We start from the raw sequence: 24,583 nt of genomic DNA on the forward strand, positions 1-24,583 counted from the left end.
TAGGCTGACTGTTAGCTCCTGGAGTCTCACCTCTCCCTTTTGGCCTTCCCCTTGATAGGCTTGTTCCCAATTGTTAGGCTTGTCTCCCTTTCGGGCTTCCCCTTTGTAGGCTTGTCCCCCCCCCCCCCCCCCCTTCAATTTCTCATTTGTATTTTCTTGGCTCTTGTCTTTAATTAATTATTCATTCATCCAAAAAAAAAATATACAGATGCAATCAAGAAAAGAAGGTGGTATCCAAATAGCCCTCAAACAGCAGAAGAAAAGTGTACCAAATACACAAGGTTCCCGGCACTATGGGGTCTGGTGAGGATCATAGCATTCACAGCCTTAGCCTTGCTTCATGGAGAGGTAGTTCCCCGCATATAAATTATATATTTAAAGTTGGCAACAATGAACCGGCTCAACAGATCAATTTCAAAAGTAAAGTGAAAAAAAAAATCCACAGGAAGATGCATTCCAATGGAAGTAGGAGAGGCAAACATGACAGAGAAGATCAACAAAAGAAGACAGAAGGGAAGGAATTTTTCAAAGAGTTATACAAGAAAACTCTGGAAGGGAACACAAAATCTAGAGTTACATATACCTGTGCAGACAGCTTGAGTGATGGTATACTCTGTCTGACTTTGAACCATCTCCACACCAACTTACATTGCACTGGTGTAACTAGTATATTATATGGAGAAACCTGTTACATACACTGGTCGGTGACGAAACAAAGCTTGAACTGGTGAAACATGACAATGGGATCAGAAAATACCTCCTCTCAAGTGCCTGAAGCTAGAGAATTCACAGAGGTTCCTATTCCCTGTTCCCAGGAGACAGAACCAGCTGTTGTTCCATCCATAAGAGAGGGAAAAAGTGTAGCCTCAATCTTATCAGATTTTTCATCCAAGAGAATGGCAGCCATTACAGATAATAGTTTCGGAGACTGCAACAAGATCATTGGACAATTTTTTGAGCTACAATGTCAAGAATGCATATATTAAAAAATTGAACATTTGGTCAGATTCTGGAAAAGCAAATTACTGCAGCAGGAGCAGCTTTTGTTATTGCTTTAATATCTTCCTTCCCAGTCCAAACCCTAGGCATTGAATCATTGTCATAACTGAAGATTTTTGAAAACATGGAAACAATTCAAGAGTGACTCCATCAAGAAATGACAAATAAAGATCATGATGGAACTAAAAAACTCTAACTGGTACCTATCCTTCATACGAATCAGAGCTTTCCCAGCTTCTTCTCTTGCTTCTTATCCACCACACCTCTTGCAAATTCCTGTATTTTCTGCACCATTTTATCAAAAATTGCTTGTTCCAACTCAAAACCATCAACAGCAGCTGAGAACCCTCAACCCTGATACAGCAGTTCCACTCTCACATTTAAGAAGTTTCCTTACTAATGCCCAGCTGTCATTTCCAGCAGTTTCAAATAAAGATTTGAGAGGTTGGGAAGTGCTTCTGTAAGTTGTTTCTACAGATAATAACGGACATTTGTTCAAAGACTGTGAAGAACTAACATATAAATTCCGATTCTCATAATTCTCCTTTCGATGGTAGATACCTTAACTCATAATTGGCTACTATTTCTAACAATTTTGCAGCATAGGCAGACGCTACATGTGCTTCAATATCTCGATGTAGCTTTTCTTGAACTTTTGAAGCATCCCATTCAGCCTGCATAACAGCAGCATTTGCAAGAAAAACAAAATCAAGGATACATACGACTGCTAGAGCAAGGAAAACAGGAGCATGGTAGAAAGACAATGTATTTTTGAGTTTTTAATTTGGAAAAAGAAATCAAAATGGAAAGCCTGAAACTTCAGTCAAATTATGGATAATGGCTCACTATTTAAAAGCACGAGGTAAAAGTACTATCTTATAAAAGGCAATGGACACAATTCTAGAATCAGCAAAAAAGAAATTCCAACACTAGATTCAATTTGACAACTGAAGGCACCTAAGAGATGAGATGACATATGATAGTGATGAGATCAGGTCCAGGCCCTCTGTTTCTAGCCTTTATTAGGCTTGGAAACAGGATACCAGCAACTTCTCTTAGTTTTAACTACTTCAGGTTTAATTAAACTCTACATAGCGTGTTGTATAAATCTTTTTTTGGATTAAACTGAAATATCAATGGGTTTTATTCCCATTCCTTTTTCATTTGGAGGAATGGGTCCAATACATCACACTATGTAGACTTTATAGGCAGCTGCCATTCCCTTACCCTTTGGATAGCCCTCAACCTTGGCCTCCCCACCCAACTTTTCCTCATTAGCCACCATGTCCCTACCAATCCCAACAATACCCTTTGCTGGAATGGTTCAAAGGACATTGAACATCTATTCTTTACCTGCCCATTTGCTAGACCCCTTTGGACAAAAGCCCTTGCTTCTATTTATCCTTGTTCAAGACGATGATATGGTTTTGCTTGAGATTGATCTTGGATTTTGAGAATCTATTTGGGGATTATCATTTGCGACCGAGTGGGTAAGCTAGTATTCTGTGCCACCATACAACATTTGCGGTGGGAGCGGAACCTTCCTGACTTGATTTTGAAAGCCATTTGCTTTGAATTTTGATGTCTCATCTAGACTTCAGATTATCCCCCATCCCCCAGTTATGATACCCCAAGGAACAGGTTCATTGTTGTTACCTAGGGTCTAAACTCCTCCCTCTGGTCTCCCTCTTGAAGACTGGTAGCCCCCCACCCCTTTCTTTCTTCCATCCCTTGTGCATTTCCTTTTCTCTTATATTTTAGTAAAGTTTATTATTCACCCAAAAAAAATAGTTTCTAGGCAGGGAGACAGTCCAAAAACTTCAACCTTTTTCATCCTTTGAGCAAACATATAAATGATGATTAGTAAGGCTTGACAAAGCTATTTCAAAGAACTCTTCTTCACCACAACAAAAATATATTCTTTCTAGGTCCCTAGTTTCCCATCCTTTCTGAAACTTCTAATTTTGTAGCACATTTGTGCATGCCTTAGTAATTTTACTAGAAGAGCAAAGTTGAAAACTTTTAAAATATGACCTGCAGATTTTACAGCCATTTTGTAGACTGCCATTCCTCCAAAAATGTTTAGTAAATTTAACATCTAAAACAGGCATAACTATTGCTTTTCAGACTGACCAACATAGGTTAATCCATATGAAAGAGAATATATCATTGATCCTACTAATCAAGTTTGAGCAAAGAAATGGCTCAAAAGTTAGACCATAGTGCCATAAAACTTCACAAATTCTGCTATTAAAAAGGGAATATTCAGCACTTTTGAAATTTAGTCACTTTGAACTCGCCCTTGAATACACCACTAGCTTGTCATGGCTGAAACAAGTTCAGTAAGAGTAATGTTTGGACTCCATCATATGGGTCCATCCTCTTCTGCTTATGTGGCAAGTGTTATGAAATGAACTTCAATAAAGTTCGCCTACGGGGAGAATCCTAAAGTATTAAATGAACTTATATCAGCAATGACAAAATCAACTAAACTCACCTGCACATCCATCATCAAACTCATGCATGCAGGACTCAATGAAAACACAAACAGATTCAGAGAATCCCTCTCCTTTATTGAGTGATTCTTCCAGTCCATTCTTGAAATTATTGAGAGATTTGGAACACAAATGCCCCAACATTTTCAGATATGCAAGATGAAGAAGGTGCAAAACATACAGAACAAGTCGACTAGAACAACAATATACTCATCACAAAATAAAATAAACAATATGGAATGAGCACATTACTGACTATGATTTATCAGTTAGAGTGACTGACTGCAAGCTTTTTCAGCAAATATTTTTCATAAATAACAACTAAATGGCCACCTCAAATAATCCTAGGGGAGTGATAAACTCTCTTCAAAGTGACTCTTTAAGGAATTTACCATCAAAGAAAGCATAACTGAAGTACTCTTTCCTAGACCTAAGAACCACCAATAAGAAAACATAAATGTTTCCTGCTCCTTAAAGTGCACTTCATTCTCTTTGAAATTGGATAAAGCACTAACCTCCACCTTTAGATGAGAGTAGGTGGATCAGAGCACTGAATATTTTTAAAATTATCCAAACTTCCTTGGGAACAACTGATGACACAGAGAAAAATTCACTGAGAGGAGTGTCCTTATGGGCCGGGGGCTTGGAAACACTATTCTGTATCTGCAGAAAAAATTTAATACCAAATGCAATGGAGAAGGGAAAAAAATACAGAAAACAACTATAAAAACAAAATAGCATAGAAAGGCCCCTTCTGAATATCTTCCCTCAGAGTTGGCTCTAAATTCTCAAGCAGAGTCTATGGTGGAACAGCAAACAGGTAAATTATTGAGAAGAAACAGCAGTGAATTTCACTGTCAGTGCTAAACAATATCTTCTGAAAGAACTCAAATTATTTGGTACCCGATGCGTCCAAAATCTGCTCAGCCCTTAGATCTCCTTGTGATGATCTGCAAAACGAAAGCATCAGATGTGGCCCGACCGCTGGGGTCGGGAGTCCACCTCCGAAGGCTAAGTCAGTTGATGAACTTAATCACAAACGGCTCTGCTAGAAGCACAGAGCTAAGGAATGAAGAACTGGGAAAGTGATCTAGATCTTAAGCCTCTGATAGTTTTACATCTACCAATGTGTATATGGATCTGAGTCCCCCTCACCTCGTAGGCAAGTAAGGTTTATATAGAGTGTACCTTCGAATCTCCTTCGTTGGATGCACTCGAGCCTTCTTCGGGTAGTCTTTGGATCTTAACAGTTAGATCCGTTGAGCGATAGACTTCTACTAGTTTGAACTAGTAGAGGACTCCTGAGATAACCTCTAGGTTATTCGATGATTATCCCTTCAATGATGATAAGTGACAGACGCCAAGTTATGCCTGCCGTCATTAGGGTAAACAACCTAATCCATAAGTCGGATTAGGGCGTGCCTGTAGCTGATTTAGTTTTCTTCCTCAGCAACCTATCTTTTGGACCCGGCTCGCTCGGAAGCGAGTCGATTCCCCCCGTCTCGACCGGGGTCGAGGGTCAAACCGAGTATGAACCAGGTTCGATCATATGTCCTCCGTATCACGAGCCCCCCAGACCAAGCGTTCGGTCGATCCCAAGGGCTTGGTTTTTAACTGGGTTCTTCGTCAGGCAATAGTCTCTGCGTATCCCACTAAATGTCATATCACATTTAATGCGGTGGTCACTTTTCCTCGAGCGTTGTGAGGGCAAGGCCACCCTTCTCTTTGCATTCGATCTATCGTGGCTCACGTAACCCAAGCAACGGTTTCCGAACGCCTGTTTTGGATTCGTGAGTTCAAACTTTCAAAACGTCTTCTAATCTCGACCGTTGATGCTGAATCAATCTCGATCGTTCAGATCCTCAAACACTCGTGCGGGTGCTTAAAAGCGGTTCGTTGTCTTCGTAGGTTTCATTCTTCTTGTTTGGAATTTGAACCTTCATCGTTCGCTTCGCGCCTTCTCGCTCTCAAGCTTTTGCATCACTGAATCAGTAAGTTTACTGATCTTTTTTTTTGTACCTTACTGAAACTAGTTATGGAGGATAATAGGGTTTCTTCTTCCCTGGTACCCAGTGTCAGTAATAGTAGTGCTAACAAAGCTTTTGCTTCCCTTCCTTCCGAGCAGTTGGATAGTGATAACAAAACCCTAACTGTCTTTTGGCGCGAATTTGCTGAAGTTTCCCAAAAAAGTTTAGGGAGAAAAGCAGAAACTTCCTCCGCCCTTCCTGAGTCTGGGTCTTCCAAGACTCCTAGGGTGATTGCCGAGTCTTCTAGGCAGCCAAAACAAACTTCTAGGTCTAATGGCGGACCTAGTTCTGTCCCCTCCTCTTACAAGGAGGAAAACCCTTCTTTTAGCAATCCAGGGTTTTGATTTTCCTTCTTCTTATCATATTAGGGCTCCTCATTTTGATGAGAGGGTTGATTCGACCCTTCTGGGCGAGTTTTCCCTGTACATAGATGCACTGGAAAGCGGGGTTCGCTTTCCTTTCTTCAATCCTTTGTTCTCAGCCATTCTGAATCACTGGGACATCAGCCTTGGAATGCTCCTTCCCAATAGCTGGCGTCTCATCATCGGTTTCTTGGGTTTGTGTTTTGAACTTGGCGTTACGCCATCTCTTTCTCTTTTTGTGCACTTTCATATCCTTTCTATTTCCCATCCTCCCGGCTGGGTTTTTCTCTCCAAACGCAATAAGGTTGAACTTGATTGGAGGGCAGCATTCTTGCCAAAGGAACTTGCCCTTCCAACCACAAAAGATGGCGCGAACGATACTTTTTCTGTCGAGCGCCTCAGTCAGATCTCAACTTCCCGACCGTTTGGAAACAGTATACTTCCTATTCTGAAAGTAACCGGGGCCTTCCCTTATCCAAAGAAAACGAGGCGGCCGTCAGGAAGATCAAATCAATTCCATGGTATCAGGAGATACATGGACTTGAGGTGGAGTATAACTCCATCCTTCAGTACTGGGGCTTGGCTCATCGTGAGCTTCTAACCATCATCTTTCAAATTTACTAAAGTGATATATCTTTTCGTAATTCTGATTCTTGTTCTTCTTTGCAGTGCCTCCAAGAATGAACCCTGAGAACCTGCGGACGAAGGCCGCTAGGGCCGTTATGACAGCTGAGCAACGGTCCCCCAGAGCTTTAACTACTAATCAAGAAGCTTCTGTTCCCTCTCCCGACCCTTCTTACAAGGGTATCAGGAACATCAGGCCCATGGCTAACGCTTCGGGTAAAGGGAAAAAACCGATGGTGGAGAGGTCAAATGTCTCCTCCTCCGCTCGAACCAAAAGGAAGCATGATATAGTTGATGCTTCCTCCCATAAAAATCCAAAAATTCCGAAGATTGTGAGGAGGTCTTCACCCCTCAGTGGACCTTAAAGCTGACTGATAGGGTGACACAAGACCCTGAGAAAGCTGCAGAATGGAGCTCTCTCAATCTTATACCTTCTGATCATCGGGAATTTGAAGCCCTAGACGATGATGCCCTTGTTAGTCAGTCCACCAGGTACCGGTCTTCCTGCTTGTTCATTTTTTCATAATTTCTTATGACTTCTTCTGATAATCTCCTCTTCCCCAGGAATGCCGTGTTGAGTTTTTATCAGCACATGGAAGCATTGAGCCGGGTTGGCCGCAACGGCTCCTTGCTGCAGACCTGTGAAGAGAATTTGGCCAAGGCCAACTCTGAGATAGACCGGCTGTCGGCAGCTGCTAAGGAGCTGCAGAGAAAACATGACGAGGAGATGAACTCCCTAAAGATGGCCCTCGACTCTTCGACGGCTCGCGCTGTTGCTGCCGAGCGCGAGGCTAAGAAGCAGAAAGCAGCTGCCACATTGTTTGGTGACAGACTTGAGTTTAAGTGCGCAGAGAACGAAGAATACTTGAAGCTGGCGGTTCCTAGCAAGCCCGAGCATATCAAGCCGGAGCTTTGAAAGGATTGTGTTCGGAAGTACCTGAACAACGTACCTTTCTCCAAACTGCTGGGTGCCTTCAACATCCATGCTTACCGTTTGGGGCAAAATGACGTCTGGGGAAAAAAAATTCTTGAATCCATCCCTTCCTTTGATACAACTCCCTTTCGTGAGGTGTGTCACAGAGAGGTCTTCGGGAAGTTAAACATGGATCTCCCCGACTAGGCTCGGGAAGAGGATGATCCTTTTCTAGCTAACCCAGAATATGAGGAATATCTTGCTGATGAACCGCCACTCCAAGAGGAGAAGTCATAGGCCGAGTCACAGGCTGCTGGAGAGGACTCTGACAACGACAATCCTGAGGAAGGCTCTTCTCAGGATCCTGAGAAAGGCTTTCCTGTGCAGGACTCCTCGGGCAACAATGAGGAAGAAGCTTAGGGAGTTATCCCCTTTTTTTTTTGTAAAGATTGATCCTCCTTATTAATGAATAGATACTTCTTCCATGTTTGCCGTAATATTTCCTCGTCTCCTATCGAAAGCTTGTCTTAAATATCAAAATATAAATGATAAAACTTATCACTTAACTTCACATTCCTCGACGAATGATAATCTTGTAAAGATATCATAAAGAGATGTTTTGGAAGATGCCTTAGCCTTTATTCTTCCTTACTCCTTCATTTATTGCAAAGTCCACACGTTTCCCTTCTGCTACCTGCGAAGTCAAAACGTTTTCTTGCCTTGGTATACCATTCACTGTTTTCAATGAATTGGTAATACATCCATTATCTAAATGGTAGTGCGACGGTTGGAGGTATTCTCGTATCAGGTGCCTATTTCCACGTGGCCTCCTTTTGACCGTTGATCTCACTTATTGAGGATTTCGAAGCATTTTTTCGATCTGGGCCATTGGTTGCCTTTGGCTCTCAACCGTCGTCTTAATACCCGAGGCTATTTAAAGCCTTCGAGGGTACTCTCCATCTATCATGCTATCTGCAAGTTAGATTTGCAAAAGCGACATTCCGTCCTCCTGCTCTGCTTCCGTATTCCTCGTACTCCAACAATAACTTTATCAACCTCTGAACAAGTGAGCTTTTTGCTATCACCAATCTCCTCTCCTTCCCCCCGAGTAAACTTTACAGTAGAATACTTGGGGTTTATTTAATGGGTATTCGGAGTAGTTCATAACTGACAGAGAACTAGGGTTTTCCTCCGTTTCTTGTGTTGTTTTGTTTTTGTACTGATACGGCTGTTTCTGTGAACGTAGTGGCTCCCAGAATCGATCCGAACTTTATTAGGGCGAAATCCTGTAAGAAAATCGTTCTAGTATCGGCGGTGGTTGGGGCCAGCGAGGTGGTTTCATCTGGTGAATCCTGTTGGTGAATCTTCAAGTCAGATTCCCACAGTTTCTACGAATGTCACCCCTACGCCTTTTCTGCCTGAAGTGATCGCTCGTTCTTCCCAGGAAGATCTTGATCACTCCGTTGTTGATGCCCCTGCTGTAGAGACCGTTCATGCATCCCCGACGGAGACCCTTCGGACATCTGAGGCAACTATGTTGGCGTCTGATGAAGGTGCGGTCCTAGCAGGTGCTGCTTCTATTTCCAACTCTAGAGCTTGTTTGGCATCCTCTGCCTCTCCTTTGGAGCCGGAGGATTTTTCCACTAGGAAGCGTTGTCGGTTGGCAAGTGATGCAGCTCATCCTTCTCTTGATGTAGCTCATCCTTCTCATCCTTCGCCTGAATTAGTGTCAAACGAGTTTGACAAAGCGTTGGAATGGTGCACTGCTGCTCGAATGACTTTTGAGAGCACAGTTCTTTCCAAACTTCCAGACGAGGTCTTTTTGAAGTCAATGGTGATGTAAGTCTTTCTTCATTATCTCTTGATCCTGAAGGTTACTCTTCTGCTCCTATTTAACTCGGAAGTTGTTTGCAGGAGTCTTACTGGTAACTTCCATAACCAAGTGGAAGCAGCCTCTAGACTCAGTAGGCTGAGCAATGAAGTTTCCAGGCTTCGGGAAATCTCTGAAGCTAAAGACGCTGAGATTGCTCGCCTTAGGAAATTAGCTTGGGAGGTTGCAGGAGAAAAGAATTCGGTGATCGAGCGTCTTCGGTCAGACTTGGATGATGCCGGGGAGAAGATCCGGCAATTGGAGCAAGGAGTTGGAAAGTCAGGAGCCAAAGAATCTGAAGCGTTACCTCAAAGGCAAGTTGTCATTCCTTTGCCCGAATCCCTTCCAACTGACGTTCGCAGAGCCTGCATCTTCAAGTATTTACACAGTAAGCCCTTTGTTGATATGATGAATGCTTATAACTTGCAGGCGTACCGGGATGGTGAGAACGAAGTATGGGAATCGATATTAAGGAAAGATCCTCATTTTGATATGACTCCCTACAGTGCTGTTTGCCATCCTGAAGTGTTTACCAACCTGGGTCTTCCTTCTCCTGACTGGACCAAAAATAAGATTGATCCTCCGCCTTCTGATCCGGATATTATGCATTACCTGGAAGATTCTCCTGTTTACTCTCCCCTGGAAGGATTCAATTATGAAGAGCTCGCCTTGAATGCAAGTTTGGTCGAGGACCATACTTCTTCTGGACAAGTTGGACAAAGAGTATGAAATTGCAGAGGATTTTATACATACTGAAATGCTTTTTGTAATCCTCATTTCTCCTCTTCTTTTTCTTGAATCCATACCTCATGACTCATGTGTTTGTTCTAGCAAAGTTGTGCTGATCTTGTATGATTTCTTAATTATCACCGATGATGACTTTCTTTTCTGACCGAAGATTGTATCCAACTCTTGTAATCTTATGTTTGATGTAAAGATTGGCCTCTTTCGGTCTTTAGAAGAAATAAGAAATTAACTTCATCCTGAACTTTGCTAGTCACTTGAATCGCTGTTGCACTAGGTCTTAGTTGTTTAGAACAATGCCTTTACTTAAAGATTTCCGGAGAAATTCAATAAGTCTTTGAAGGAACTCACTCGGGTTTTAAACCGATGCCTTGTAGAAGGAACTCACTCGGGTTTTAAATTGATGCCTTGTAGAAGGAACTCACTCGGGTTTTAAACCGATGCCTTTACTTAAGGATATTTCGAAAATTCAATAAGTCTTGAAGGAACTTACTCGGGTTTCAAACCGACGCCTTGCGGAAGGGACCCACACGGATTTTCATCCGATGCCTTAGTCGGATCTTGTTCTTGAATGTGGTGTATGATGCCCCCCAATCAAAAGATGATTTGTTGAAAACCAATAATTGCATTGATTGAGTTGAAAATGGTTACATCACGAACAAAATTGAAATCATCATCAAGGATAAAAAAATTTTGAGATGCCTGGCATTCCACAAACGATCCAGCTCTTTCTGGGTGTTGACGTTCTTCAGCTTGTAAGTTCCTGAACCGACTGGTTTTACAACCATATAAGGTCCTTCCCAGGAAGGATCCAATTTTCTTTGGTGGCGTGGGTCTGAAGCTAAGGTGTTTCTCAACACCAAATCTCCTGCTAAGTACCAACGATGTTTTACTCGGGTATTATAATGTGACGCTATCCTTCTTTGATAATGTTGAGTTCGTGCTATTGTTTTTGCCCGAACTTCGTCCAACAAATCAAGACTATCAAGCAGTCCTTGTTCGTTCGCCTTTTCCTCGAACTCTCTATCCCGTAATGTCCCCACCATTATCTCCACAGGTGCCAACACTTCGGACCCATATGCTAACCTGAATGGAGTTTCTCCCGTGGGTGTTCGAACCGTAGTTCGATAAGCCCACAATACATTATGCAGTTCTTCGACCCATAGGGCCTTGTCTGCCTCAAGTCTTCTCTTTATCCCTTCAAGCAACGTTCGGTTAGTAACTTCTACTTGTCCATTGCTCTGGGGGTATGCCACTGAGGACATACGATGCTCGATCATGTAAGTTCCACAAAATTGCTCAAATTGTGGACAATCGAACTGGGTGCCATGGTCAGTGACGATAATCTTTGGAATACCAAAGCAATATATGATTGACTCAAGCACGAATTTCTCCATTTTTTTCTCAGTGATTGTTACCAGGGCACTGGCTTCAACCCATTTTGTGAAGTAATCAATTACTACTATCAGATATTCCCGTCCGCCTGATGCCTTTGTGAACTTGCCCATGATATCAATTCCCCACATCGCAAAGGGGATGGGATCCAGAATTGAAGTCATGGTTTCCGCTGGGCGCTTCGATACCGTAGCATGAATTTGACAATTGCTACATCGACGAACATACTCCATAGCAGCCTCCTGGATCTTAGGCCAATATAAACCAAGTCTTAGAATTTTGTGTGCCAGGGCTCGTCCACCCATATGAGCTCCACAAATTCCTTCATGAACTTCAGCCAAAGCTGATTTTGCTCCTTCGGGACCTAAACATCTCAGAAGGGGTCCAGAATAAGATCTTTTGTATAGTCTTCCATTATGAATGACAAATCTTGCTGATCGTATCTTGATCAATCTTGCCTCTTTCGGATCCTCGGGTAGTTTGTCATCTCTCAGATATTCGACTATCGGATCCATCCAGCAACGCTCTGCTTCAATATAGGAAATTTCTTTCTCATGATAACTTGGAAATGTTATCTCTTCAATGTAGACCGAAGGGTCTAGATTTTTTTCTATGGCATTGGCTAATCGGGATAGCTCATCTGCCACTGTATTTTCAGTCCTCGGAATCTGAGATATCTTCAAATTCCAAAATTGCTTTTGAAATGCCTGCACAATCTCTTACTATTTCTGCAAGCGGGGTTCTTTAATACCATACTCCCCCTGGACTTGGTTGACTATAAGTTAAGAGTCACTGTAAATAGTAACATCTACAATGGACAATGCTTTTGACAACCGAAGTCCAGCTATCAGGGCTTCATATTCTGCTTCGTTATTACTAGCTTTGAATGCAAATCTCAAAGCATATCGAATGATAAATCCTGCTGGCTTTTTAATAGAGTTCCAGCTCTTGCTCCATCCTTATTACTCGAGCCATCCACATATACTTCCCAAATGGTTGGTATAATGGGATCTTCAATAGTGGTCTCCACCGGTGCAGTAGTTTCTACTACAAAATCAACTAATGCCTGAGCTTTGATTGCCGTTCTGGGCTTAAAGCTCACCTAGAACTCACTGAGTTTGACCGACCAGGCCACCATCCTTCCAGACAAATCAGGTTTATTAAGAACTTTACTAAGAGGGAAAGTTGTAAATACATTTATTGGATGAGCCTGGAAATATGGCCTTAGCTTCCTGGCGGCTATCATGAGAGCCAAAGCCTGCTTCTCAATCTGCAAATATCGTGTCTCCGCATCAAGTAATACGTGACTTACATAGTAAATTGGCCATTGTTTCTTATCTTTCTCACGAACAAGTACTGCACTGACCGCTGAAAGGGACGCCGCTAGATATAGCTGTAAGATTTCCCCCTTCTCTGGTCGGGACAAAAGTGGTGGTTGTCCCAGTGCCTCTTTTAACTCCTCGAAAGCTTTATGGCACTCTTCAGTCCACTTTGCTTCCTTGCTGCCCCTCAAATCTTTGAGTGCCTTGAAGAATGGTAAACATTTCTCTCCAGACTTGGAGATGAAACGATTCAAAGCGGCAATTCTCCCTGTTAAACACTGCACATCACGAACAATTTTGGGAGCCTCCATGTTAATCAGAGCTTGTATTTTGGCAGGATTTGCCTCAATAACCCTCTGTGACACCATGAAGCCCAAAAATTTGCCTGAAGAAACTCCAAAGGCGCACTTTTCTGGATTCAGCTTCATTTGATACTTTCGCAGTACTGAAAATACCTCAGTTAGATCTGCAATATGATTTGCTCTTGTAAATCTCTTTACTAGCATGTCGTCAACATAAGCTTCAACATTCTTCCCGATTAAATCCTTGAAAATCTTGTTGACGGCCCTCTGATATGTAGCTCCTGCATTTTTCAAGCCAAATGGCATGACTTTGTAATAATAGCTTTCACGATCAGTCATGAAAGCCGTGAACTTCTCATCTTCCTTATTCATAAGGATCTGATTATACCCTGAGTAGGCATCCATGAAACTTAGAGTTTCATATCCTGCAGTCGCATCTATCAAGAGATCAATCCGAGGTAATGGATAGCAATCTTTAGGGCAAGCCTTGTTGAGGTCTGTGTAGTCTGTACACATCATCCACTTCCCATTTGCCTTCTTGACCATTACCACGTTGGCTAACCAAGTTGGGCATTCAATTGGTTATATCCAGAATTCTTCAGTTTTTCAACTTCGCCCCAAACGGCCTCGTATTTTTCAATGGAGAAATTTCTCCTTTTCTGGATAACTGGTTTCACCTTGGGATCTATCCAGAGTTTGTGCTCTGCGACAGCCCGATCAATTCCTGGCATGTTTTCGGCAGACCATGCGAATACGTCATTGTTTTGTTGAAGAAAAAACTTCAACTCTTCCTTGAATTCTTCCAGCTGCTCAGACGCGATATAAGTAATCTTTTTCTCATCCTCGATACACAATTGGATTTGCTCCAGCTTTTCTACTAGCTCGGGCCTTTGCATTTCTGCTTCTTCCCGATCATCTCGAACTTCTATAGGTAGGGCAGTCACCTTCCTCAGGCCTTCCTTGTCTTTTAAATAGGCAACGTAACATTGCCGAGAGATCCTCTGGTCAAAGGAAACTTGACCAATTCCCATGTCAGTTGGGAATTTTATCTTCAGGTGTTTCGTCGAAACAATAGCACCTATCTTGGACAAAGATGGTCGTCCGAGGATAACATTATAAGCTGGAAGTTCTCGAACCACCAAAAAATTGATTCGGACGGTCGCCTCCTTGGGAAAACTTCCAATAGATAAGTCCAACTGGACAGATCCTTCCGCTACTGCAGATGATCCTGCAAAACCATATAAATGCGTGGATGAAGGCTCCATCAAGTCCTCATCCACCCTCAGCTTTTGATACACTTCATAAGAAATTAGGTCAGTTGTAGACCCTGTATCAACTAAAACTCTATGCACTTCTCGGCACGCAATCTCTACCTTGATGACTATGGCATCATCGTGAGGTAGACAAACGCCTCTTTCATCCTCCTCACCAAAGGTGATAGAATCCTCACCATTTGGCCTCTTAGGCTTCTGCGTCTCTCCGATTCCGACAAATTTAGATTTTGTCTTTAACCTCCGGAGTGATTCGGGTTCTGGACCTCCGAAAATTGTAAGGATCGGTGATTAAGTATCATCAATCACCTCCTTGCCTTTCTTGGACTTCGGAGCCTCCTTCGATCGTTCTGAACTAACCGAACGATCCCTTTTAGGGGCAGCCTCGCGTGGCTCACGTGGCTCCTCCCTTCTTCTACTAACAAAATTGGACAAATGTCCCTGAGATATTAATCTCTCAATATCTGCTTTTAGAAGACGACAGTCATTAGTATAATGACCATGATCCTTGTGGAATCGGCAATATTTTTCTCGGTCCTGCTGCTCTCCAGGCTTCAAAACAATTTTGGGTGGCCACTTCAAAATATTTCACCGTTTGATGATATTCAAAATATCAGCCCGAGGAGCATTCAATGGAGTATACTCACTTTTACCGGGAGATCTCTGCCACCAGGCCTGAGGTTTCCCAACCCGATCGCGAACATTCTTCTTTGGCTTCTGCTTTTGCTCAGGAGCCTTTTGTTCCATATTGGAGGCTTTGTTGTCTCCTTGGCGTGCATCTAAGATCTCCATGACTTCAACCTACTTTTGGCATCTCTGTACCAACTCAGCATAAGTTGCAGGCATATCCTGTAGTAATAACTCCAGGAGTCTTCGGTTAGTGAGTCCAGTGAATAGAGCCGTTTTAGCTACTTGCTCATCCAAATTCTCTATCTCCATCGTTACTTTGTTGAATCTTTTCAAATATTCTCTGATTGATTCGCTTTTTCCTTGTCTGATGGTAAACAAGGTTCCTTCTATCTTCTTGATCTGGATTCCACTCTTGAATCGCCCTATGAATTTGCACACCAACTCATCAAAGTTTAAGATCCTTCCAGATGGGAGGTTCGAAAACCACTTTTGTGCTGCTCCGGTTAAAGATGAACCAAAAACCCTGCAGAGAATTTCATCAGAATTACCTGCAACTGCCATGGTCTGTTGATAATAGCCAATGTGGGCCATAGGATCTCCGGAGCCATCGAATGTAGAAAAGGTAGGCAAACGGAAGTTGTGGGGAAACTGATATCCCGCAATTGGCTCGGCAAAGGGGGTCTTCCGAATAACTGAATAAATATCCTCGATTATCCTTCCCTTAGCCAACTGCCCTAGTTTCTGTTGATGTTGGCCAATTCCTGACCAATATGAGTCGAGTGATCTTCTGCATTACGATCACGACCTCGAACAACACGATCTTCACGAGCTATCCGATCATCACGAACGGCCCGTCCGTCATGAACATTCCGCTCATCGCGAACTACTCGATCATCACGAACGGTTCGTCTAACAGTCAGTGAGTGAGTCCTCACTCCTGTATCCAACCTTGTATTTGAATCGGTCGTACTTTCCTGTGGTCTGTCGAACCGATCGTCCCGCCTAGGTTGATCGTCAATTCTCCTAGGCCCTCGGTCACCTTCAAGGAAGTTCTGACCGATATTACGATCTTCAGTCAATCTTTGATCACGTGGCAATACACGCCTCCCTGAATCGCGATGATCAGGTTCTTGTGGTAATACCACTCGTCTGGTTAGCACACGAAGTGCTTGACTCACCTCCAAGAGTTGAATCTTTACCTGATTCAGTTGATCTTGGAATGTCTCTGGAGGATCATGTCCTCCCTGACCACCATCTACTTCAAGAGGTGGTAGACTTCTCTGGGGAATATCCGGGTTATTCTCTCCAGGAATTTGAACACCGGTATCACGTTGTGCAGCGGCTGCTGCCGATCTAGTCACCATGGCTCTACAAGTCTTTCCCACAGACGGCGCCAAATGATGCATCCAAAATCTGCTCAGCCCTTAGATCTCCTTGTGATGACCTGCAAAACGAAAGCGTCAGATGTGGCCCGACCGCTGGGGTCGGGAGTCCACCTCCGAAGGCTAAGTCAGTTGATGAACTTAATCACAAACGGCTTTGCTAGAAGCACAGAGCTAAGGAATGAAGAACTGGGAAAGTGATCTAGATCGTAAGCCTCTAATAGTTTTACGTCTACCAATGTGTATATGGATCTGAGTCCCCCTCACCTCGTAGGCAAGTAAGGTTTATATATAGTGTACCTTCGAATCTCCTTCGTTGGATGCACTCGAGCCTTCTTCGGGTAGTCGTTGGATCTTAACAGTTAGATCCGTTGAGCGATAGACTTCTACTAGTTTGAACTAGTAGAGGACTCCTGAGATAACCTCCAGGTTATTCGATGATTATCCCTTCAATGATGATAAGTGACAGCCGTCAAGTTATGCTTGCCGTCATTAGGGTAAACAACCTAATCCATAAGTCGGATTAAGGGCGTGCCTGTAGCTGATTTAGTTTTCTTCCTCAGCAAGCTATCTTCTGGACCCGGCTCGCTCGAAAGCAAGTCGATTTCCCCCGTCTCGACCGGGGTCGAGGGTCAAACCGAGTATGAACCAGGTTCAATCATATTTCCTCCGTATCAGTACCAAACCTTTGTTTTGTTCATGAACAACAAATAGCAGTGTTGTTTTGCAAGGGCTAAATGCATCGTGACTTACCAATTGAATAAAATGAAAAATGGGGCAAAGAAAACAAAGTAATAAAATATGTTGATCAAGAAATACTCTATTTACCTAAAACCAAAAATAAAATGCTTGGGTATTAGGTGAAACACTGTCTTAAGAAGAGGTTTATTGGCACTTGGCAGCCTGTTCCCAACCAATATCATGGCACCACCTAAATGCATCCTCATAGCAATCAACCATGACAACTTGTTAGCATAGGCAAGCAACAAGGGGCTCTTTATCTCGCAGCAAGATGGAAGTGCAAATCTTGAAAACTCATATGTTTATTAGTAACATGTCTCAAACTGCCAAAGCAAATAGGGCATTCTGTTTCTCAAAGGCGATATCATCCGGCAACAATGGAGAGGATTATATCATGTACAAAAAAACTTGGGAAAAGCATATCATAACCAGCACTATATCCACAACTTTAGCATAACTAGTGTTCCATACATTCAGGGAAAATATTCTAAATAATCGCCTCACCCAGAAATTTAAGTTAAGTTGAAATGCAACTATTTAAAAAGATCATACAAGTGTAAAAACTAGAAATCCAGAGACAAGGAACCATGCAAGAGGGAGGGGGATGTAATGGACATCCACTAAGGCTCGAGAAAACCAGCTCATCAAATGCTTACTGGCAAATCTATAGATTATATAATGTTTTTATTTCATACTCCAAATACTAGAGTAAATCAATACAAAATCCTTCATATGTTCTTGACAACTTTCTAGGTTTTCAAAAACTATGCAAGACAACATCATCTGGGTTCTGGGCCTAAGCCCATTACTTATGTCACTGCCTCTATTGGGCCTCTTTCGAGTAAGCCCAACCGGCCCTTGCTTGACAAATCTCTACCCGCTTCCCCTATTTGGGCTTCGGCTCCCTTTGCCCTCAATCCATTCCAGCACAGAAGACCCTTCTTCCTTGGCCCAACCGTATTACCATCCACTAACCGTTCATCCTGAAAACCAGTTTGTTACAAACCAACCTTCTTCCCCTTCATCCGAACCCTCTACTCCTAATTTGGTCTCCTCTTCAGACCCTAACCCTTTTGAATCCCATTCACCCTGGGACTCCACCATGCGTGAGACTATCTCCTCTGGCCAGCCCCACCAAAATTGCCTCTCTTGACCCAATTGTGTTAGCTAGCTCCCCCCCCCCCCCCCCATTTTTTTCTTATGTCTGAGTTTATTGTGTGGAATATCAGAGGTCTTAATGTTGTTGCTAAGCAAGGGGAAGTTAAAAATCTCCTTTCTAACTCTAAAGCTACTTTTTGTGCTCTCCTTGAGACGCATGTCCAAGTTGAGAATTCCCATCGGATTGCCAAATTCTTAGCCCCTTCTTGGTCCCTTCTCTCAAATTATTCCCCTTCCCCTAATGGTAGAATATGGATTCTTTGGGACCCTTCCGCCCTCAATATATCCCTCATTAGTTCCTCTTCCCAATTTATGCATCTCTCTATTTCTCCATCCAATAATGCTCCCTCCTTTTTCCTCACCATTGTCTATGGCTTTAACCGGGCCTCCGAGCGTACCCCGCTGTGGGACTCCATCCGTTCCATCTCCTCCTCCCATGCTTCCCATCCCTGGGGTGTGGGTGGGGATTTTAACATCATTCGGTATTCCCATGAGCGGGTGGGTGGGCGTCCACCTAATCCGCTTGCGGTTGAGGACTTTAATTCTTGCCTTGATGACTCCTATATCACTGATCTTCGTTGGTCGGGCCACTCTCTTTCTTGGCATAATCGTCGTTTGGGTGAGGACCGAATTGCTCGAAGATTGATCGCTTCCTTGTCAACCACCTTTGGCTCTCTTCCTTTCCGGATTTCCATGCCTCTCTCTCCCCTGCTTGCCTCTCTGATCACTCTCCTTGCCTTGTTCACATCCTTCCTTCAGTTTCTTTTGGTCCCAAACCTTTTAAATTCTTTGATATGTGGACCTCCAATCCTTCTTTCCTTCCCACGGTTAAAGAAGCCTGGGAAAAGCCTGTTCACTGCCACTCCCTTCCCCTTATCGATTTTGCTCGTCGGCTCAGGAATACTAAGGATGCTCTCCGTCGGTGGAATTATTCCACCTTTGGGAATATTACCTCTAGTGTTTCTGATTGTCACTCTTGTCTCTTGAGAACCCAATCACTCCTCCAAAATGACCCTCTCAATACTACTCTTGCGGAATCGGAGCGAGCCCTCTCTTCTGAGCTATCCTCCCTCATTTCTCATGAAGAGAGTTTCCTCCGCCAAAAAGCCAGGACCAAATGGCTCCAGCTTGGGGATTCCAATTCTATTTTTTTCCACCGTTCCCTCAAAGCCAGAAACAATATGAACTCCATTCCTGCTCTCCTTTCTAGGAATGGCTCTTGGATCCTTGATCCTCCGGGAATCAAAGCTGAGATTGTTTCCTTCTTCTCTGATCTTCTCTCTCTCCCCCCCCCCCTTTCTCTCTTCCGCCGCGCCCCCCATTTCCCCCTGATTTAATCAATAAATTTGTGAACCCTCAATCCCTCCCCTCTCTCACTTCCATTCCTTCCCATGACGAGATCATCCAGGCCATTCGCTCCCACAAGCCAAATCGTGCTCCTGGCCCTGATGGTTTTAGTATGGGCTTCTTCTCTAGTGCCTGGGATATCATTGAGCATGATCTTATCAGAGCTATCCGTAGCTTCTTTCTCAATCCTTCCCAGCTCTCATCAATCAACCAAACTTTTCTCTGTCTTATTCCCAAAAAGGCTGGTGCATCCTCCCTTTCCGATTTTCGCCCCATATCCCTATGCAACCTCCTCTACAAGTTCATCTCTAAAATCCTAGTGAATCGGCTCAAAAAGATTATGCCTAACCTGGTTAGTGCAAACCAATCTACTTTCATCTCAGGTCGCAGTATTGCGGATAATATTCTCCTTTGTGCAAAGATTGTCAGGGGATTTGAGAGATCTTCTCATTCCCCTGCAACTCTCCTCAAAGTTGATCTCCACAAGGCTTTCGATTCCATCCGCTGGGATTTTATTAGTGATGTTCTTTCTGCCATGAGATTCCCTCCTTCATTTATCCATTGGATCAAAGTCTGCATCTCCACCCCTTTCTTTTCCATTATTACCAATGGATCGCCGGCGGGCTTCTTTCCCTCTAGTGTTGGCATTCGCCAAGGTTGCCCTCTCTCCCCCTACCTTTTCTCCTTGGCTTTGGAAGTTCTTTCTCGTCTCCTCCAAGCTAAGACGGATCAGCTCCTGATTTCTCCCATTCCCAAATGTAAATCCCTCAACCTCACCCATCTCGCCTTTGTTGATGACCTTATGATCTTCTCCAAAGTGGATCACGCCTCCATTTCCTCCATCCTCTCCGCCCTCTCCTTCTTTGGATCCATCTCCGGCCTCAAGGTCAATCTCGACAAATCTTCCCTTTTCCTTTCTAGAGTGCCTGAACCCCTTCGATCCAATCTTCTAAATCTTTCGGGGTTCAAGTCTGGCTCCTTCCCCGTTGTCTATCTCGGTCTTCCTCTTATCCCGGGTAGACTCTCTCGCCATCACTGCTCCCCAATGTTGGATCATATCCGTAAGAGTCTCCAACTCTGGAAAAGTCGACTCCTTTCTTTCGCCGGTAGGGTTGAACTCATTCGATCTGTTCTCCAATCCTCCTACCTTTATTGGAGTGGCATCTTCCCGATCCCCAAGGCCATCTCGTCTGCTATGGAATCTCTCTTCTGTGCCTTTCTTTGGAAGGGCCAGGAATCCAAACATTTCCTTCGCCCCATCAGTTGGTCCAATGTCTGCCGACCCAAATCTGAAGGGGGCTTAGGAATTCGTCGGATCCAAGAAGTTAATTCCGTTGTGCTTCTCAAGCTCATTTGGAAAATAGTCACTAAGCACGACTCTATCTGGGTCAATTGGGTGCACTCCTATCTTCTCAAATCTAACTCGTTCTGGTCTGTCTCTATTCCCTTTAATCCTTCATGGACCTGAAGGAAGCTTCTTCTTCTCCGTCCCAAAGCTCTCCCTGCCATTTCCACCCATATCTCTAATGGTTCCACTACTTCTTTTTGGCTAGATCCGTGGCATCCGATGGGAATCCTCATCTCACTATTCCCTCCCCGCACTGTGTATGAAACCCACATACCCAAATCTACCCTTCTCGCGGAGTTTATCTTTAGAGGTTCCTGGGTCCCATGCCCTCACCATAGTCTCACGCTTGTCTGGAACTCCCTCCCCCCCCCCCCCATTTTCCCTAATCTCCATGATATTGTTATTTGGAACCCCTCCATTACCAAATCATTCACTACCTCCTCTACTTGGAACCTTTTCCGCCTGGCCTCACCATCTCCCCTCTGGCCCCCTCTGGTTTGGTTTAAAGATCACATTCCCCGTCACTCCCTTACCCTCTAAAGAGCCCTAAACACTGCCCTTCCTACCCAGTCCTTCCTCCTCTCCCGCCACATTCCCGTGAGCCAAAATTGTATCCTGTGCTGGAATGGTACTGAGGACATTGAGCATTTGTTCTTCTCTTGCCCTTTATCTAGTGCTCTTTGAAGAAAAGCCCTTAGCCACATTTGGCCCCGGTCCCGCCGCTCATTTGGGTTTGTCCGTGACTAGTCTTGGATTTTGAGTAAATTTTCAGGTACCTCTATTTGTGATCGGATTGGCAAGCTTGTATTTGGGGCAACAGTCCACCATTTGTGGTGGGAGCGAAATCTCAAGTCGCTGGACCTCCAAATCCCGCTCTATAGACTCGATTTGGAATGTTATTTATTTTGAGGTTTCTTCTAGGATCTCATTTGCTCCCCATCCCTCGGTTGTTGATTCCCCAAGGAATAGGCTCATTGTTGTATCCTGGGGTCTCAACTCCCATCTCCATTCTCCTGTTTGATCCTATTTTTGGATCCTTTGTTGTTTGCTTTTTCGTCTTTAATTGATTATTTATTCATCCAATAAAAAAAAACATCATCTGTCCAATAGTCAAAGAAAGATATATTGGCAGATCTCAGCTCCCACTAAAAAATAAGAAATCAGGTTACCTCGCCTCTTTCCCTCCCATCAGTACCCTCCAAATCCATAGCAGTGGTGCAAGGCTCAACGCCAACACACTTTGCTATCAAAATAACCTTGGTGGTTCGACTCCTGCAACAAAAAGAAATATCATTATTTCTCCCCTATGGGGTAGTAACAAAAATCAAGAGAAGAGGAGGATAACTAAGTTACATTTTAATAAACACATGGAAAATAAAATACCTACCTTCCTCTGAATGCATCCATCTCTCTGAAATTTGTATGGAACAGATGGTTTAATAGGGTACTCTTTACTGTCCATGAGGAATAAAGTTCAATATCTCTATCTCTGTTCTTAATTGAATAAAACATTATTCACCACTAACAACACAGAGAACTCATGCCATTGTAAGAAAACACCCCTTCCGAGTGAAATATGCTCCATAGTCCATATGAAAGTTATCCACAATACTTCACCAAAAATGACATTGCAAAACTATCTCAAATGTCAATTCAGAAAACAAACTCTATCACCACAAAGCATGTGAACAACATAACTTCTGTTTTCCCTCTGTTCAGTGAAAAGGTATCTTTCATAAACCACATAGAATGCGGCCAACATATATATGTATAATTTTCTTTTTATCAGGATGTCACACAAGTATCTCCAATAGAAACCATGTAGATAAATCTATTGTAGTAAGACCTGGCATCCACCGCAAACATATACATATGGACAAACAGTATTTGACAAAGTGCAGGGTTAAAAATCAACGGGAAATTCCACATTCCACTGGAAATTCAAAACAGCACGATTTCAGAGCAAACAAGTTTCATCCTCTTCAGTAACTCAGATAATTATCAAACTTTATACGGCGAAAAACAGTCTTAACACACATTTCAACTGCTCCCAAACGAAACTTTAACCAAATTCCCCCACAAAGATGATGAAAAAAGCATGAATAAAGAATTAAGACAGAAGAGATCATTATCAATTCCCAAAACCACTAGCATACCACTGCTCTGAGGTCCCCTGATAGCCACAACAGCATACGAGAGGCCGCAATCGCATGCGACCTATACTGTTTTCACAAAATTTTCAAGTCCAGAGACACTAAATTCTCCATCGCCTTCGATCAGTTGCGTTGAGCAGCACTCGTCCCCCATAACTGATCCACAGCAGAGAGGAATTAAATTAGAAACTCAAAATGCTTCCATTTATTTCTTGGAAACAGTTTCGAACCGTCTTAAAAAATTTAACATATAGATTCAAATAATGTAATATCAATCTGCATTGACGAATCAGATTAATGATTCAACCGTCCATCGTGTTCACCAAGGGTTTTAACGAATGAAGATCACACTCTACAACACACAAAGACGGAGATTACCGGAAGAAGAAATGGAACCTGGAAAAGCTTACTTACGTGTCTCTCAAATCACCGAAAGCCATGCTCGTTGTAACTCGCGAACTCAACGACGAACGAACGAATTAAACTCGCACGGTCCGTCTCGCCGCTTCACGGTGATTGAATACAACGAAGCGTACAGTAGAGCACGTACATGCCTAATCGGAACTGCTATCGTGGAATCTTTTGTTGAAGTAGCATGCTGAGATCGTAGGATCTCGATTACGAACATAAAACAACCAATCTAATGGTTCCAGGAGTGAAATTGCTGGAGCAGACTCAGTCTGCTCTGGAGTGTTTGCATACGCTATGCTCACGGATAGATTATAAAAGATTTTCGATTCTTAATCCGAGGTGGCTCAGTTGGCAAAAAAGACCAAGGCTTTCACGTCAAAGGTCGATTTCTCCTCGAAAAACATAGCCCATTGAAGGCTTCACAAGTTTTGGGCCCCGAATTGGACCCAATGATTTTATAGTGCGTAGCGTTTTTATTTGCTACCCTAACCCTAGATTTCAGAAGGGAATCAAACATGACTCAGCCGATTCAGTTCCGATTCTTGAATCCACGTTTGGCTCTTTGGAATCTAAGTAAAATAAAAAAGAGTTTTTTACATGGGTCTCAAATAAAAAACTAATGTTAGGCCCTTTAGTGTAATATTTTAAGTAAAGGAAAAAGTATTCCTCAGGTCATTTAATACAAAGTGTTAATATATAGTTTAAAAAAAAGATAAATGGTCATTAAGAGTTCATTTATTGTTAAAAAATATATATCTAAAAAAAATGAAAAAATATAATAGTATAATGTATTAAATATTCGGATAGGCATTTTGATCCCTCACGTTTGAAATTTAAATAGTCATTCCACATATAATACATTGCATTAAGAGTTAATTTGTATTTTTAAAGAATATATAAAAAATCAAATAAAAAAAAATCTAAAAAATATGTAACATTAAACTATCATGGATCAAGAGGAAACTAATCAAAGTTTAGTGGAGTCCAAATTGATTGTTTTTCTACGTTAAATGACAATTAACTCCTCTCTTATTAATCAAATGACATCTAAATTCCCTCTAAGTTGGATAATGATATTATATTTTTTTT

At 42.8% G+C, this 24,583-nt stretch overlaps 1 pseudogene across 1 annotated transcript in view; it reads right to left on the reverse strand.

Moving 5' to 3' along the window:
- Positions 1 to 23,456, reverse strand: part of LOC149026295 (protein ROOT HAIR DEFECTIVE 3 homolog 2-like) — a 30,110-nt pseudogene extending 6,654 nt beyond the window's left edge. Inside the window, exons 1-4 of the transcript XR_016171831.1 lie at positions 22,100 to 23,456; positions 1,027 to 1,673; positions 758 to 928; positions 584 to 685 (exon numbers count right to left, since the gene is read on the reverse strand). The product of XR_016171831.1 is annotated as a protein ROOT HAIR DEFECTIVE 3 homolog 2-like (transcript). The remainder of the gene's footprint in view (positions 1 to 583; positions 686 to 757; positions 929 to 1,026; positions 1,674 to 22,099) is intronic.
- Positions 23,457 to 24,583: the final 1,127 nt, after the last annotated feature.

The sequence above is a fragment of the Hakea prostrata genome, chromosome 2 (genome assembly GCF_041222555.1).
Source record: "Hakea prostrata isolate BN-2017 chromosome 2, UWA_Hpros_2, whole genome shotgun sequence".
NCBI lineage: Eukaryota > Viridiplantae > Streptophyta > Magnoliopsida > Proteales > Proteaceae > Hakea > Hakea prostrata.